Source organism: Triticum aestivum, chromosome 1A, assembly GCF_018294505.1.
Source record: "Triticum aestivum cultivar Chinese Spring chromosome 1A, IWGSC CS RefSeq v2.1, whole genome shotgun sequence".
Lineage (NCBI taxonomy): Eukaryota > Viridiplantae > Streptophyta > Magnoliopsida > Poales > Poaceae > Triticum > Triticum aestivum.
Window position 1 is genome coordinate 218,771,211 of NC_057794.1, and position 17,864 is coordinate 218,789,074.

Genomic DNA, 17,864 nt, shown 5'->3' on the forward strand with positions numbered 1-17,864 from the left:
ATTGATTTATAGCAAATCTTTGGAGGAACATTTGGAACATTTACGTGCTGTTTTTATTGCTCTACGTGATGCACGTTTGTTTGGAAACCTTGGAAAGTGCACCTTTTGCACCGACCGAGTATCTTTTCTTGGCTATGTTGTTACTCCACAGGGAATTGAAGTTGATAAAGCCAAGATTGAAGCTATTGAGAGTTGGCCGCAGCCCAAAACGGTCACACAAGTGAGGAGTTTCCTTGGCCTCGCTGGTTTCTATAGGCGTTTTGTGAGAGATTTCAGCACCATTGCTGCACCTCTCAACGAGCTTACAAAGAAGGATGTGCCTTTTGTTTGGGGTACCGCACAGGAAGAAGCCTTCACGGTATTGAAAGATAAGTTGACACATGCTCCTTTACTCCAACTTCCTAATTTCAATAAGACTTTTGAGCTTGAATGTGATGCTAGTGGAATTGGATTAGGAGGTGTGTTATTACAAGATGGAAAACCTATTGCATACTTTTCTGAAAAATTGAGTGGGCCTAGTCTGAACTATTCTACTTATGATAAAGAATTATATGCTCTTGTTCGGACCTTAGAAACATGGCAACATTATTTATGGCCCAAGGAATTTGTTATACATTCTGATCATGAATCTTTGAAACACATTAATAGTCAAGCAAAACTGAACTGTAGACATGCTAAATGGGTTGAATTCATTGAGACTTTCCCTTATGTCATTAAACACAAGAAGGGTAAAGAAAATGTTATTGCTGATGCCTTGTCTCGTCGTTATACTGTGCTTTCACAACTTGACTTTAAAATATTTGGTTTGGAGACCATCAAAGATCAATATGTTCATGATGCTGAATTTAAAGATGTATTGCAGAATTGTAAGGAAGGGAGAACTTGGAACAAGTTTGTTCTTAACGATGGATTTGGGTTTCGTGCTAACAAGCTATGCATTCCAGCTAGCTCTGTTCGTCTTTTGTTGTTGCAGGAGGCGCATGGAGGAGGATTAATGGGACACTTTGGCGTCAAGAAGACGGAGATATATTTGCTACACATTTCTTTTGGCCAAAGATGAGACGGGATGTTGAGCGTTTCGTTGCTCGCTGCACTACATTTCAAGTCACGACTCAATCCTCATGGTTTATATATGCCTTTGCCTGTACCTAGTGTTCCTTGGGAGGATATATCTATGGACTTTGTTTTAGGTTTACCTCGAACAAAGAAGGGGAGGGATAGCATATTTGTTGTCGTGGATAGGTTCTCGAAAATGGCACACTTTATACCATGTCATAAAAGCGATGATGCTGTTAATGTTGCTGATTTGTTCTTTCGTGAAATTATTCGCTTACATGGTGTGCCAAATACTATTGTTTCAGATCGTGATACTAAATTTCTTAGCCACTTTTGGAGATGTTTATGGGCTAAGTTGGGGACTAAGCTGCTTTTTAGTACTACTTGTCACCCCCAAACTGATGGACAAACTGAAGTAGTCAATAGAACATTGTCTACTATGCTTAGGGCTGTTTTGAAGAATAACAAGAAAATGTGGGAAGAATGCTTGCCTCATATTGAATTTGCTTATAATCGTTCATTGCATTCTACTACTAAGATGTGCCCTTTTGAAATTGTGTATGGTTTCCTACCTCGTGCACCTATTGATTTGTTGCCTCTTCCATCTTCAAAGAAGGTTCATTTTGATGCTAAAGAACGTTCTGAATTGATTGTAAAAATGCATGAGTTAACTAAGGAAAACAATGAGCGTATGAATGCTAAATATAAACTTGCTGGAGATAAGGGTAGAAAACATGTTGTGTTTGCGCCTGGAGATCTTGTTTGGTTACATTTGCGTAAAGATAGATTTCCTAATCTGCGCAAATCAAAGCTAATGCCACGTGCTGATGGTCCTTTTAAGGTGTTAGAGAAAATAAATGATAATGCATATAAACTTGAGATACCTGTAGATTTTGGGGTTAGTCCCACTTTTAACATTGCAGATTTGAAGCCTTATTTGGGTGAGGAAGATGCGCTTCCGTCGAGGACGACTTCATTTCAAGAAGGGGAGGATGATGAGGACATCAATACCATTGTTACACCCACAGCCCCTACTGTTACATATACTGGACCAATTACTAGAGCTCGCGCACGCCCATTAAATTACCAGGTACTTTCGTTTCTTGGTAATGATTCTAATGTTCATGAGATTATGATGCTGCCTAAATTGGATACATTTGTTTTGCTTACAAATGAAGGGCCTAGCTTGGAGAAGGATGAACATTGGAGCAAGAACACGCATGGAGTTGATGGCATGCGCAAGGGGATCAAGAACGGAGTTACAAGTGATGATTTCAGGACTTTGAAGCCGCCATAAGGAGTGCATGAAGCCTTGGACGGAATATACAAGGTGCCACTTCATAATATTCGTCCATAGGCTATTCTAGGTGCTGCGTCACCTTATTAATGGGCCAGGCCCATGTAATTTCGAAATACTTAAGTATAGGCTATTTTTAGAGTCCGTATGTGTGGGGAAACAAGAGTTAGGGTTGGTTTCGGACCCCACCCTCAAGGGCCACGAAATTCCCCCCTCTTCCTCCATATATACAGCCCTTAGGGCGTCGTTTAGACTTTGGGTTTTGTTTAGATTAAAAGTTCGCCATAGCTGCAACTTCGCGTACTTCGTTTGTGTCCAACGACCAGACCAAGACATCACAAAACCCCACCTTGATCAATAAAGCTTTCATCTTATATTCGCAATATCCCAATTGCAATCTCAGTTTCTTGCTTGTTCTTCGTTTGCTCGTAGGAAACAGACCCTCGTGGTCAGGTTGATCGTGCTCCGGCGTGGTCAATAACCCTCGTAAGTTGGTTTAGCGATTGCTAAGGCGCGACGTCTCGCACGTTCGTAGTCGGATCGTCAAGGTCGACTCCCACAGAGAACGATAGCCACCATCTCATCGAAACATCGGGACACCTTAGCCTCTATCAGGATCACTCCAATGTAGGACAAGGAAATAGCACAATTGGTATGAGTTCTTGTCGGTTTCTCACACCTACACACGTAAAAGCTTTTGGTGGAGCTTGGTTAGGATGGTGGTAGAAAATTTTATGCAATTGTAAGTGAACTTCAATAATGTTGGAAAAGATTCACAAGATGCAATGTAACAAGTAGACCAAGCATATAAGGTACATGGAAACACACATGCAAAAAGATAAGTGGGGTTGTGCAACCAAGGGTGAGCCAAAATGTGGAATCCACGAAAATGCTCTTGTTGCACAACACTAGAGAGATGCTAGCACGATTGCACAATAGGCGGATACAAGAACTTGTGCACAACCTACTTAGCACAAATGCAACGACTACTATCCCAAATATTTTGTATGTGAGGTGTTGCTATGATATGATCCAAGATGATCGAGTATCACAATATTAATGTTGTATGATGCTATGGTTCCTGCTTAAAAGTTCTTTGCTTATCTTTCCTCTTTGCTTAAAAGCTTGGTTGGCTCTTTGATGTTTGAGCTCTTTTCTCATGCAATGCTTGACGAACCAAGATAGCAAGTGAGTATGCGATGACAACTTTGTGACACAAGAGATGATACCAATATAGGCAACAATGGTGTATGTATGCTATGGGAAGTATGATCACTAATGTGCACAAGTCTCGTTGCCGGGAATACTCAATGGCTAGTCTCGTTGGGTAAGCAACACAAAGGAGTAAGGCTATGATGGCTATCAATGTAATGGCAAGAGTGATATGTTCAATACCAAGATGAGGTTACCGGTCTTGCTTCCGGTATGGTCTCAAAATGATGGCACGAATACCAAGCCATAGTCGAGGTGGTCGTTGTTATGACGCGTCCATTGCGAAGATGAGCAGCGGTGATGTCGATGTCGAACCGTACCTAGATAGCCGAAACACAAAAGCATACGGTACCGCAACTCAAATTCTCAAACCTCAAAGTAGCAATTGTGTCGGAGAGCGAAATGTTCCAAAAATAGTTGGGTTATGCGGAAGTGGTGGAGGTATGCGGAAGTATATATGGTATATGGTGAGCATCGGAACAAAATTTGGTGGAAATTGGGCGGAGTTATGGAAGTAGTGCGAACTTTCTGTCGAAGCCGGAAGTTCCGGGCAAGACAGAGGGTCCGGGGAAGGCCGGAAGGTCCGGGGGCCGGAATGTCCGGGCTGGACCGGAAGTTCCGGTGGTCGTGATTCTACCAAGAACAGAGACTTCGGGATCGTGGATTTAGGCGGAAAAACTTGGGGAAAAGCCCAAATCCGAAGGGGGAAAAGAAGAAATTGGAGGAAAAGAAAGGTGGGGAGGCTAGATCTACGAGCCACACACAAAATTCACGGATCAAAACCAACAAAATCTCAACACACCAACAAATCACAAAAAAATTTGGGGCTATTTTTGGTGGGGATTTTCGGATTAGGACGAAAAACAACAAAATTAGGCTAGAAACACAACGGGGAGGCTCCGAAATCGTGATCAACCTTGCTCTAGATACCAAGATGATGTAGGGTAGAACCCTAGTGGCCCGATCTTTCACGAAAGGAGCGGATCCCGCGAAGAACACGATGAACACAAAGAGGGAAACGACGGAAAATGGGGGGAAACTCAAGGGGAAACACAAGAGGAACACTCAAACTAACAAGAACAAGTCACACATGTGCTAGATCCTCGGATACATAGAACGATACACGAATCCACAGACAACTAAGGATGATACAAAGGGTAGCTGGTTCTTCTCTGTGAGGAGGTCTTGATGTTCTTCTCCAAAAGGAGGTCTTGAATCCAAAAGGATCTTCTCCGAAGAGGCCGCGGTCTCTCACGAGGAGTAGATCCGATGTGGATGAGCGAAGCTCTATCTCTAAGTATGAGCTCACCCAACGCTAACCCTAGAAAGTTGTACGAGATAGAGTATATATAGTCTAGGTGACGAAAGGGTACACGGGCCTCGGCCCAAGTGGCTGCGCGCAGGCAGGGCCGGAAGCTCCGGGCTAGGCCGGAAGTTCCGGGCGCCGGAGGTTCCGGGGAGGGTCCGGCCTAACCAGAGAGTTGGCGCGGCGAAGATGTGTTGGCATCCGGGGGCCGGAAGGTCCGGGCAGGCCGGAGGTTCCGGGCGCCGGAAGGTCCGGGATGGGGTCCGGGCTAACCCGAGAGTTGACACGCCTGGGCTGGTCGAAGTCATCGGCGGCCGGAAGCTCCAGGTCGGCCGGAAGGTCCGGGGGCCGGAAGTTCCGGGCTCTGGCCAGAGGCTCCGGGCTGTCCAGAGTGTTGACGCCTGTCTCTTCTTCTACAGTCCTCGGCTCCGAGTCTTGAGCGTTGTACCTGATGACACATAGTATCTCAGACTTAGGCAGTAGCCATGTCTCACTTGAAGAGGGGGAAAACTCAAGTAGGAGTGATGTCACCTCGGATTGAATAGCACGTGCCCTAGCCCTTGTCATTGGTCCACTTGGAGCTTGGATAGTTGAGGTGGCGTCCATGGGGATGGTCGTGGGATGCCCCGCATCAAATCAGAGGATGCACGTGGTGTCCATGATGAAGATCGACCTGCAGAAAAGTTAGTTCGCGCCAATGCCTGTCGATCCTGCACTTCACATTCAGCTTTACAAGCAAGATGGAATAAACAAGTGATATTAGTATACTCCTTATACTCTAGAATGGTCTGAATCTCTCTATTTAATCCACCCATAAAACGTGCAAGCATAGCTTCATTCTCCTCAACAATACCACATCTAATCATGCCAGTTTGTAATTCCTGATAATATTCTTCTACAGAATTTTTCCTTGTCTTAAACGCTGCAATTTTTGAAGTAATTCACGTTGATAATATGGTGGAACCCAATGAGTACGCGTAGCAGTTTTCAAAGCAGCCCAAGTAGCTGGAATAGGATATAATCTACAATGTTCAGACCACCAAACACATGCAAAGCTAGTGAAAGCAAAAACAGCAGCAGGAACACGTCTCTCCTCAGGATATTGTAAACATGTAAATCGTTATTCAGTTTCTAACTCCCAAGTAAGATATATATCAGGAACATATCTACCCTCAAATGGTGAAATATTCAATTTTAGTTTAGGAAGATGGTCATGTACCTCAGGTGGTGGTGCAGCCCTACCGTTGCAATGATATGCATGAGGACGACCTGGTGGTGGTGGTGCTGGTGGTTGCACGTAGTTCTGATTTTGGTCAACCTCATCCTCGTAATGGTCCTCCACCTCTGCAGTAGCAGCAGGAGCGGCAGAAGCATCAACAGCGGCACCAGAATTTTGCCCAGGGTCAATGGGAACGCACTGTGCTCGTCCCACTTGATTTGGAAAGTGACGTTGTTGTTGTTGTAGTTGTTGGAGAGGTGCGTTAGGCCGAAATGGGGGCTTGATATTGAAAGTCTTGAGCCATAGGCCCAAATGGGGGCGGATGTGGAGGAAAGCCTCGCACACGACGATAAACGCCGAGATGTTGAGGACAAAGTTCGAGGCCAGATCATGGAAATCTAGGCCATAGTAGAACATGAGCCCCCGAACAAATGGGTGAAGAGGGAAGCCCAGTCCGCGGAGGAAATGGGGGAGGAACACCACCCTCTCATGGGGCCTAGGGGTGGGGATGAGCTACCCCTTTTCAGGAAGCCGGTACGCAATGTCGTTAGACAAGTATCCGGCCTTCCTCAGTTTTTTGATGTGTCCCTCCGTGACGGAGGAGACCATCCACTTGCCTCTCGCTCCGGACATGGCTGGAGAAGGTTGAGGTGGGGAGTGCGGACTTGGGCGCTGGAGCTCGAGTGCGCGAGAATGGATAAGCAAGGGAGGAAGAAGGCGTAGGTGAAAAGGTGGATCCTTATCCCCTTATATGGATGGACGCAACTACGTGTCCCACCAGCCTGGTAAAACTCGCTTATCTCCAAGCGCCGTAATCAATGGCACGGTTGGGTTACCCACGCCCGTATTGATGAGAATCCCGGAATAATGGGACACGATCTCTACTTTAACAAGACGTGCCAAGGAAACCGCCTCACATGACGCGCTGAGGTGGGATAATGAAACGACTCGGATAAAGGCTTGGCCGTGGTGTGTCACACTACGGAATACGTCAGCAGATTAGATTTGTGTAAATATTATTCTCTCTATGGCAATATGTGGAAACTTATTTTGCAGAGTCGGACACTATCTTTGTGTTCAAAATCTTCTATGAAGTACTTGGAGGAGGAACCCGCCTTGCAATGCTGAAGACAATCTGCGCGCCGGACTCGTCGTCATTGAAGCCTGGTTCAGGGGATACTGAGGGAGTCCTGGATTAGGGGGTGTCCGGATGGCTGGACTATACCTTCAACCGGACTCCTGGACTATGAAGATACAAGATTGAAGACTCCGTCCCGTGTCCGAAAGGGACTTTCCTTGGAGTGGAAGGCAAGCTTGGCGATACGGATATGCAGATCTCCTACCATTGTAACCGACTTTGTGTAACCCTAACCCTCTCCAGTGTCTATATAAACCGGAGGGTTTTAGTCCGTAGGACAACATACACAACAACAATCATACCATAGGCTAGCTTCTAGGGTTTAGCCTCTCCGATCTCGTGGTAGATCTACTCTTGTACTACCCATATCATCAATATTAATCAAGCAGGACGTAGGGTTTTACCTCCATCGAGAGGGCCCGAACCTGGGTAAAACTTCGTGTCCCTTGCCTCCTGTTACCATCCGGCCTAGACGCACAGTTCGGGACCCCCTACCTGAGATCCGCCGGTTTTGACACCGACACTCACCGAGCAACCTGGAAATCTAATACCACTTGATAGAGGCTAAGGTGTCCCGATGTTTCGATGAGATGGTGGCTATCATTTTCTGTGGGAGTCGACCTTGATGATCCAACTATGAACGTGCGAGACGTCGCGCCTTAGCAATCGATAAACCAACTTCCGAGGGTTATTGACCACGCCGGAGCACGATCAACCTGACCACGAGGTTCTGTTTCCTGCGAGCAAATGAAGAACAAGCAAGAAACTAAGATTGCAATCTGGATATTGCGAATATAAGATGAAAGCTTTATTGATCAAGGTGGGGTTCTGTGATGCCTTTGTCTGGTCGTTGAACACAAACGAAGTACGCGAAGTTGCAGCTATGGCGAACTTTAATCTAAACAAAACCCAAAGTCTAAACGACACCCTAAGGGCTGTATATATGGAGGAAGAGGGGGGGATTTCGTGGCCCTTGGAGGAGGGGTCCGAAACCAACCCTAACTCTTGTTTCCCTACACATACGGACTCTAAAAACAGCCTATACTTAAGTATTTCAAAAATACATGGGCCTAGCCCAATAATAAGGTGATGCAACACCTAAAATAGCCTCTGGACGAAATTTATGAAGTGGCATATAGTATATTTTGTCCAAGGCTTCATGCACTCCTTATGGTGGCTTCAAAGTCCTGAAATCATCACTTGTAACTCCGTTCTTGACACCCTTGCGCATGCCATCATCTCCATGCTTGAACTTGATCCAAGGTTCATCTTTCTTGTCCAAGCTAGGCCCTTCATTTGTAAGCAAAACAAATGTATCCAATTTAGGCAGCATCGTATTCTCATGAACATTAGAATCGTTACCAAGAAACGAAAGTACCTGATAATTCAATTGGCGTGCGCGAGCTCTAGTAATTGGTACAGTATGTATAGCAGCAGGGGCTGTGGGTGTAACAATGGTATTGATGTCCTCATCACACGTGATATCCCATTGTCACCACAAATACGCACGGTAAGACATACATCAAGTGTTCTCAAATCCTTAAAGACTCAATCCGATAAGATAACTGCAAAGGGAAAACTCAATCCATTACAAGAGAGTAGAGGGGGGAATAAACATCATAGGATCCAAATATAATAGCAAAGCTCGTGATACATCAAGATCGTAACACCTCAAGAACACGAGAGAGAGAGATCAAACACATAGCTACTGGTACATACCCTCAGCCCCGAGGGAGAACTACTCCCTCCTCGTCATGGAGTGCACCGGGATGATGAAGATGGCCACCGGCGAAGGATTCCCCCTTCGGCAGGGTGCCAGAACGGGTCTAGGTTGGCTTTTGGTGGCTACGGAGGCTTCTGGCAGCGGAACTCCCGATCTATTGTGCTCCCCGATCGTTTTAGGGTATATGGAGATATATAGGCGGAAGAAGTATATCAGGGGAGCCATGAGGGGCCCGCGAGGGTGGAGGGCGCGCCCAGGGGATTGGGCGCAACCCCCCTACCTCGTGGCTTCCTTGAAGCTACCTTGACGTGGACTCCAAGTCTCCTGGGTTGCTTTCCTTCCAAAAATAAGTTCCGTGAAGTTTCAGGTCAATTGGACTCCGTCTGATTTTCCTTTTCTGTGATACTCTAAAATAAGGAAAAAACAGAAACTGGCATATAGGTGGAAGAAGTATGTCAGGGGAGCCACGAGGGGCCCACAAGGGTGGAGGGCGTGCCCAGGGGGGGTGGGTGCGCCCCCTACCTCGTGGCTTCCTCGAAACTTCCTTGACGTGGACTCCAAGTCTCCCGGGTTGCTTTCCTTCCAAAAATAAGTTCCGTGAAGTTTCAGGTCAATTGGACTCCGTCTGATTTTCCTTTTCTGCAATACTCTAAAACAAGGAAAAAACAGAAACTGGCACTGGGCTCTAGGTATTAGGTTAGTCCCAAAAATAATATAAAAGTGTATAATAAAGCCCATAAACATCCAAAATAGATAATATAATAGCATGGAACAATCAAAAATTATAGATACGTTGGAGACGTATCAACATCCCCAAGCTTAATTCCTGCTCGTCCTCGAGTAGGTAAATGATAAAAACAGAAGTTTTGATGTGGAATGCTACCTAACATATTCATCATGTATTTCTCTCTATTGTAGCAAGAATATTCAGATCCATAAGATTCAAGACAAAAGTTTAATATTGACATAAAAATAATAATACTTCAAGCATACTAACTAAGCAATCATGTCTTCTCAAAATAACATGGCCAAAGAAAGTTCATCCCTACAAAATCATATAGTTTGGTCATGCTCCATTTTCATCACACAAGAATGCTCTCATCATGCACAACCCCGATGACAAGCCAAGCAATTGTTTCATACTTTAGTAATCTCGAACCTATAAACTTTCACACAATATATGAGCGCGAGCCATGGATATAACACTATCAGCAGAATAGAATATGATGATGGGGGTTATGTGCAGACGACAAAAAAGGAGAAAGTCTCACATCAACGAGGCTTATCAATGGGCTATGGAGATGCCCATCAATTGATGTTAATGCAAGGAGTAGGGATTGCCATGCAATAGATGCACTAGAGCTATAAATGTATGAAAGCTCAACAAAAGAAACTAAGTGGGTGTGCATCCAACTTGCTTGCTCACGAAGACCTAGGGTACTTGAGGAGGCCCATTGTTGGAATATACAAGCCTAGTTCTATAATGAAAAATTCCCACTAGTATATGAAAGTGACAAAACAAGAGACTCTCTATCATAAAGATCATGGTGCTACTTTAAAGCACAAGTGTGGAAAAAGGATAGTAGCATTGTCCCTTTTATTTTTATTTTTATTTTTTATTTGGCCTTTCTTTTTTTGGGACAATGCTCTATGAATGATGATCATCACACTTCTATTTATTTACAACTCAATGATTACAACTCGATGCTAGAACAAAAGATGACTCTATATGAATGCCTCCGGTGGTGTGCCGGGATATGCAATGAACCAAGAGTGACATGTATGAAAGAATTATGAACGGTCGCTTTGCCACAAATACTATGTCAACTACATGATCATGCTAAGCAATATGACAATGATGAATGTGTCATAATAAACGGAACGGTGGAAAGTTGCATGGCAATATATCTCGGAATGGCTATGGAAATACCATAATAGGTAGGTATGGTGGCTGTTTTAAGGAAGATATAAGGAGGTTTATGTGTGAAAGAGCGTATCATATCACGGGGTTTGGATGCACCGGCGAAGTTTGCACCAACTCTCAATGTGATAAAGGGCAATGCACGGTACCAAAGAGGCTAGCAATGATGGAAGGGTGAGAGTGCGTATAAACCATGGACTCAACATTAGTCATAAAGAACTCACATACTTATTGCAAAAATCTACAAGTCATCAAAAACCAAGCATTACGCGCATGCTCCTAGGGGGATAGATTGGTAGGAAAAGACCATGGCTCGTCCCCGACCGCCACTCATAAGGAAGACAATCAAATAACACCTCATGTTTAAAATTTGTTACACAACGTTTACCATACATGCATGCTTCGGGACTTGCAAACTTCAACACAAGTATTCCTCAAATTCACAACTACTCAACTAGCACATCTTTGATATCACTGTCTCCATATCTCGAAACAATCATCAAGTATCAAACTTCTCTTAGTATTCAATGCATTCTATATGAAAGTTTTTATTATACCCATCTTGGATGCCTATCATATAAGGACTAGATTCATAACCAAAGCAAACTACCATGCTATTCTAAAGACTCTCAAAATAATATAAGTGAAGCATGAGAGTTCATCTATTTTTCAAAATAAAACTACCACCATGCTCTAAAAGATATAAGTGAAGCACTAGAGCAAACAACAAACTACTCCGAAAGATATAAGTGAAGATCAATGAGTAATTGAATAATTATGCGACTATGTGAAGACTCTCTAACATTTAAGAATTTCATATCTTGGTATTTTATTCAAACAGAAAGCAAAACAAAATGAAATAAAATGACGCTCCAAGCAAAACACATATCATGTGTTGAATAAAAATATAGCTCCAAGTAAAGTTACCGATGAACGAAGATGAAAGAGGGGATGCCTTCCGGGGCATCCCCAAGCTTAGGATTTTGGTTGTCCTTGAATATTACGTTGGGGTGCCTTGGGCATCCCCAAGCTTGGGCTATTGCCACTCCTTATTCCATAGTCCATCGAATTTTTACCCAAAACTTGAAAACTTCACAACACAAAACTTAATAGAAAACTCGTAAGCTTCGTTAGTATAAGAAAATAAATCACCACTTAGGTACTGTTGTGAACTCATTCTAAATTCATATTGGTGTAATATCTACTGTATTCCAACTTATCTATGATTCATACCCTCCGATACTACTCATAGATTCATCAAAATAAGCAAACAACACATCAAAAACAGAATCTGTCAAAAACAGAACAGTCTGTAGTAATCTGGATCAAACGCATACTTCTGGAACTCATAAAATTATAAAATAAATTGCTGGACGTGAGGAATTTATCTATTAATCATCTTCAAAAAGAATTAACTAAATAGCACTCTCCAATAAAAAATGGCAGCAATTCTCGTGAGCACTAAAGTTTTTCTTTTTTACAGCATGATCGCAAAGACTTCACCCAAGTCTTCCCAAAGGTTCTACTTGGCACAAATACTAATTAAAACATAAAAACTCAATCATAACAGAGTCTAGATAAATTATTTATTACTAACTAGGAACAAAAAGCAAGGAACAAAAATAAAGTTGGGTTGCCTCCCAACAAGCGCTATCGTTTAACGCCCCTAGCTTGGCATGATGATTTCAATGATGCTCACATAAGACATAAGAATTGAAACATAAAGAGAGTATCATGAAGCATATGACAAGCACATTTAAGTCTAACCCTCTTCCTATTCATAGGGATTTTGGGAGCAAGCAACTTATGGGAACAATAATCAACTAGCATAGGAGGGCAAAACAAGCATAACTTCAAAGTTTTAAGCACATAGAGAGGAAACTTGATATTATTGCAATTCCTACAAGCATATATTCCTCCCTCATAATAATTTTCAGTAGCATCATGAATGAATTCAACAATATAACCAGAACCTAAAGCATTCTTTTCATGATCTACAAGCATAGAATTTTTATTACTCTCCACATAAGCAAAATTCTTCCCAATCGGAATAGTGAGAGTATCATAAGAGACTCGAATACTATAAATTGTTTCCACATTAAAAGAGTAATGTTCAGAAAAGGGATAATCATAATCATGACAAGTTTTATAAATATAATCACTACTTTTTATATCATAAGTATCATCACATTAATCATCATAAGTAGAAGGCATGCTATCATCATTATAAATTTGCATATCAAAACTTGGGAGACTAAAAATATCATTTTCGTTAAACGTAGCATCCCCAAGCTTGGGACAAACATTAATTGCAGAAAATATATTCTCAAAAACATCATATTCATCAAACATAGCATCCCCAAGCTTGGGCCTTTTCATATCATAAGCATAATCACTCTCATCATTAATAGCATGGACAACACCAATAGTATAGCAATTATCATATTCTTCCAAGCAAGTGCCAAAAAGATTTTTAAGATCATAAGAAGTATCATTATCTTCCCAATCATAATCATCACAACAAGCAATAGGTATAATGAGATCATCATCAAGTGCATCATCTTCCACAATTATTTTTGATTTATTTTCATGAGGCACAACAATAATGGGAGCAACATTATTTGGGAGAGATATCTTTTTACCTCTTTTCCTTTTTCTTTTCTTCTTCTTAACCTCATGTGTGGGTTCAATCCTCTTTTTAGAGCTCCTTATTAATGAGATTGGTTGAATAGAAGGCTCCTCCTCGTTACCTGATTCATCATAAGAAATAATAGGAGAATATTGGGAAGTCTCTTCCCGTTCGTTAGTATTCTCTTCATCCTCTATTTGTTTTCTTTTCTTTATGTAATTGGCAATATAAGGATTTTCAATGCAATTCACTGCACAATACATATAAATTTCCTCTATATCAAAATGAAGAACTCTATCAAGGGCAAATTTTGGAATATCCTTAGTTATACGTTTCATTTCTTCATAACCCAAGAGCAAACTAAGTTCATTATGATGTGCAAGGGAAATCAAGTCATCACAATTTTTGGACATGATACGATCTTGAAACAATTTGCATTGGGTACTAAAATGATCATGTTCATTGCAAAGTTCACAAGTACGGCTAAGAAAATTTAAATTTTCAACACAAACATCTAGCCTTTCTTGCAACCATTTAGTTTCTAAATGCTTATGCCTCTTGCAATATCTATCTTCCCTATTTCGTGTGTACTTGCAAACCCAATGTACTCCACAAAAATTGACATGTTTATAGGAGACATTTTCATCATAACTAGTGCAATCATCATTAGTACTATGGATATTCAAGGAGTTCATACTAACAACATTGCGATCATGCTCACCATTCAAAGATTTAGTGCCAAACATTTTAATGCATTCTTCTTCTAGCACTTGAGCACAATTTTCCTTTCCATCGTACTCACGAAAGATACTAAAAAGATGAAGCGTATGAGACAAACTTAATTCCATTTTTTAATTTTCTTTTATAAACTAAACTAGTGCTAAAACAAGAAACAAAAAGATTTGATTGCAAGATCTAAAGATATACCTTCAAGCACTCACCTCCCGGGCAACGGCGCCAGAAAAGAGCTTGATGTCTACTACACAACCTTCTTCTTGTAGACATTGTTGGGCCTCCAAGCGCAGAGGTTTGTAGGGCAGTAGCAAATTTCCCTCAAGTGGATGACCTATGGTTTATCAATCCGTAGGAGGCGTAGGATGAAGATGGTCTCTCTCAAGCAACCTTGCAACCAAATAACAAAGAGTCTCTTGTGTCCCCAACACACCCAATACAATGGTAAATTGTATAGGTGCACTAGTTCGATGAAGAGATGGTGATATAGGTGGTATATGGATGGTAGATAAAGGTTTTTGTAATCTGAAAATATAAAAACAGCAAGGTAACTAATGATAAAAGTGAGCACAAACGGTATTGCAATGCGTTGAAACAAGGCCTAGGGTTCATACTTTCACTAGTGCAAGTTCTCTCAACAATAATAACATAATTGGATCACATAACTATCCCTCAACATGCAACAAAGAGTCACTCCAAAGTCACTAAGAGCGCAGAACAAACGAAAAGATTATAGTAGGGTACGAAACCACCTCAAAGTTATTCTTTCCAATCAATCCGTTGGGCTATTCCTATAAGTGTCACAAACAGCCCTAGAGTTCGTACTAGAATAACACCTTAAGACACAAATCAACCAAAACCCTAATGTCACCTATATACTCCAATGTGATGAGCACATCAATACAATTGTTACATCCACAGCCCCTGCTGCTATACATACTGGACCAATTACTAGAGCTCGTGCACACCAACTAAATTACCAGGTACTTTCGTTTCTTGGTAATGATTCTAATGTTCATGAGAATATGATGCTGCCTAAATTGGATACATTTGTTTTGCTTACAAATGAAGGGCCTAGCTTGGAGAAGGATGAACATTGGAGCAAGAACAAGCATGGAGACGATGGCATGCGCAAGGGGAACAAGAACGGAGTTACAAGTGATGATTTCAGGACTTTGAAGCCACCATAATGGGTGCATGAAGCCTTGGACGAAATATACAAGATGCCACTTCATAAATTTCGTCCCGAGGCTATTTTAGGTGCTGCGTCACCTTATTATTGGGCCAGGCCCATGTAATTTCGAAATACATAAGTATAGGCTATTTTTAGAGTCCGTATGTGTGGGGAAACAAGAGATAGGGTTGATTTCGGACCCCTCCACCAAGGGCCACGAAATTCCCCCCTCTTCCTCCATATATATAGCCCTTAGGGCATCGTTTAGACTTTGGGTTTTGTTTAGATTAAAAGTTCGCCATAGCTGCAACTTCGCGTACTTCGTTTGTGTTCAACGACCAGACAAAGGCGTCACAGAACCCCACCTTGATCAATAAAGCTTTCATCTTATATTCGCAATATCCAGATTGCAATCTCAGTTTCTTGCTTGTTCTTCGTTTGCTCGCAGGAAACAGACCCTCGTGGTCAGGTTGATCGTGCTCTGGCGTGGTCAATAACCTCTCGGAGTTGGTTTAGCGATTGCTAAGGCGCGACGTCCTCGCACGTTCGTAGTCGGATCGTCAAAGTCGACTGCCACCAAAGCGATATCCATCATCTCATCGAAAGACGGGACACCTTTGCCTATATCAAGTGGTATCAGATTTCCAGGTTGCTCGGTGAGATTTTACAGTTTTTCGTAGTTTAGATCGAGTCTATTCTTCATACTTATAGTCCATGAAAAAGCCACACAAAAAATTAGGGTTAGTTCATCATATCCGAACCAATCTGAGCCTTTGCATAATCTTTTTAGGGTTTTGCATTGTTGAATTTGCGGTTGCATCGTCATGTCTAGTTGCTGGTCTTAGAGTCTAGTCTTTTAGAGTTTCGAGTTCTGGTCATAAGTTGTCACGCCGCCGCCGCACCATCATCATCACCCCTGCCATCTACCACCACCGCTTATCCGCCACCGCTTCGAATCCGTATCCATATACCACCACAGCTGTCATATACCACCACCGCTGCCATCTACCACCATATATCCACCACCAATCCGAGTTCTTGTCATATTAGGTTTGTTTTCGAGATCCATCTAGATTCCGATTCGTGTTTCCTTGCCGGAGTCCGGAAACCACGCTCCGTTTAGGCCCAAAATTTTTCGAAAACGCATTTTTCGAAAAAAATTCTGGCTATCCTATTTTTAGGTGTTTCTGAGTGTTTTGAGAGAGGTGCCATTATAGGAAGTTTTTTTGACCCGTTTCCAGATTTTGGGTCCGGGCAGTCGAAAAAAAAATTGGTCAAAAAAAATTTCGTGCCCATCCTGTCAGTTTGAGCTAGGAAGAGTTTTGAGACACTCGCCATTATAGTGATTTTTCGCAAAAAAAAAGCAGCGCAAAAAAAATTGTCTAGCCTAGTTTACGTGTCGCGCCGTGATTTTGTTGGTGTTCTAGGCTCGCGTCTCTAGCACAGTCTAGCCTAGGACCAGCACAGTACCATCGTTGAGCGTTTATTCAACTTTGCATCTCTAAATTGATTATTGCTGACCCTTTTTGCTATGATATTATAAGCCTTCCCAGCTCCACATACATCTACGTTGTGCGTTTGACTCTCCCTGGTAATCGCTCTATCCAAGCTTTGAGAGTTTTTGACTACAACGGTTGCCGATCACCGCCTGCTGCTGGGTAAGAACTGGTAAGAATTTGAGATTTGCTTGACGGATTTGTGACACTCACCACCACCTCTTGTTAGTAGTCTGTAGGATCATATTATTGTGTGTTTCTATTGCTGCTAACCATGCCAGGATCACAAGCCAACGAGAATGACTGGGAGAACATGACGAATAAGGATTTGCATGATAAATTTCAGCAAATGATGAGTGGACAGGTGCAAGACGTGCTAAACAGATTTGAAGAGGCCATGGAGAAGATAGATGGCATGGAGAAGACGTTCGAAACAAAGCTCGATAACAAGTTTAATGAATTGCTCCCGCGTCTTCCACCACCACCACCCGCTGGACCTAACGCACCTCTCCAACAACAACAACAACGACTACCTCCACGTCACGAAATAGACCTCCGCCGAGCGAGCCGTGTTCCTCTTGCGTTTGGACAAACTGTTGGTGCTGCTGTTGATACTTCTGTGGCTCCTGCTGCTGATGCGGAGGAGGATGATTATGTGGGAGATTACGAGGATGAGGTTGCTCAAAATCAGAACTATGTGCAACCACCAGCACCACCACCAGCAGGTCGACCTCAGGTATATATTCGTAATAGTAGGCCTACACCACCACCTCAGGTACGAGATGATGTCCATATTCCTAAACTGAAATTGAATATTCCACCATTTGAGGGTAGATATGTTCCTGATATATATGTTACTTGGGAGTTAGAAACTGAACAACGTTTTACATGTTTACAATATCCCAAGGAGAGACGGGTTGCTGCTGCTGTTTGTGTTTTCACTAGTTTTGCATGTGTCTGG